Here is a 1,255-nt window from a genome sequence, read left to right as displayed (position 1 = left end):
GGCGGCCACCGGAGGCCCAATTGGTCTCTGCCCCCACGTGACTCTGCGGGCCTCTCTCCTTCTTTGTTGGTGTTTCTCTTCATTTAGGTCTATTTTTTTCTTCTCCTAAAAGAAAAAAAAAAATACCCCTATCTATCTGGGGGCCTCGGTGGGGGTGGAGGCCAAGGCACTCTGGAGGCCTTGGCCAGCTGGCTGTTCCAGGCCGCTGTGGGAGCCCAGAGGCAGGGACCCCATGTAGGCGGTTAGGCAGCCCCGCTTGTTAGTGACTGGGTGGGAGTGGGGCCTGATTTATGGGCAGCTCCCCCACCAGGCCTGCAGCCTGGCCTCTCTCCCCTTGGATGGCTACCTCCCTGAGTCTGGCCTGGCGGGGTCCAGCCTGGCCCAGACATGGGAGTGGAGTTAGGTCGGGCTGGAATGGAGGCAGGGGCATGGATGACTTGATCAGGTGGCTCCTCTGCTTTGGCTTGATCTTTTTTACTCTTCCAGAAGGTGATGAGAGAAAGAAGGGAATGGAAGGCAAGCAGGTGAGCTGACTGAATACCTCCCGAGTGCATTCACATTGGCTGCTCTGAATGTCACCATCTGCTGGGGGCTGCTGATATTCCCAGTGGATGGCTGGGAAAGTGGAAGCTGGGCTGAGGCTGCCTCCAGGGCCAGGTGGCTGCCTATAGTGGTTGCAGGTGGGGCCAAATGGGTAGCTAGGCCAGGATAGGGCAGGGCAGAGGGCAAGGGACTTTGCCCAGATTGCTCTGCCCTGCACCCCTCTGTTACATGACGGAAGGACATCATTCTTTGTGCATTCCTTCACTCATCTCACATTTACTTAGTGCACACTAGATGCCAGGCACTGGTCCAGGCATTGGGGAAAAGGGAAGAAGTCTCTATCCTTGGACAATTTACCTCATAGGCATTGGTCCTGGGGGTTGGCAATAGGCACTGAGGGCCATGGGGCAATCAGTGTTGAGAGCCCGCACCACACCCCTCCATTTGAGGAAGCAGGCCCATCGTATGACACCTCACTTACCTGGCTTGGGGGGAGGGATTTTCTGGATAACTGAAGTCAACTATATCTAAAACCCAGTGTATCTTTCTCTTGTGCCACTTAACACATTTTAAAAAAAGATTTATTTATTTCAGGGGCACCTGGGTGGCTCAGTCAGAGAAGCTTCTGCCTTCGACTCAGGTCATGATCCCGAGGTCCTGGGATGGAGCTCCCTGCTCAGCAGGGAGTCTGCTTCTCCCTCTCCTCCCTCTG

Source organism: Canis lupus, chromosome 9 (genome assembly GCF_011100685.1).
Source record: "Canis lupus familiaris isolate Mischka breed German Shepherd chromosome 9, alternate assembly UU_Cfam_GSD_1.0, whole genome shotgun sequence".
NCBI lineage: Eukaryota > Metazoa > Chordata > Mammalia > Carnivora > Canidae > Canis > Canis lupus.
Note: the sequence above shows the minus strand (reverse complement) of the source record.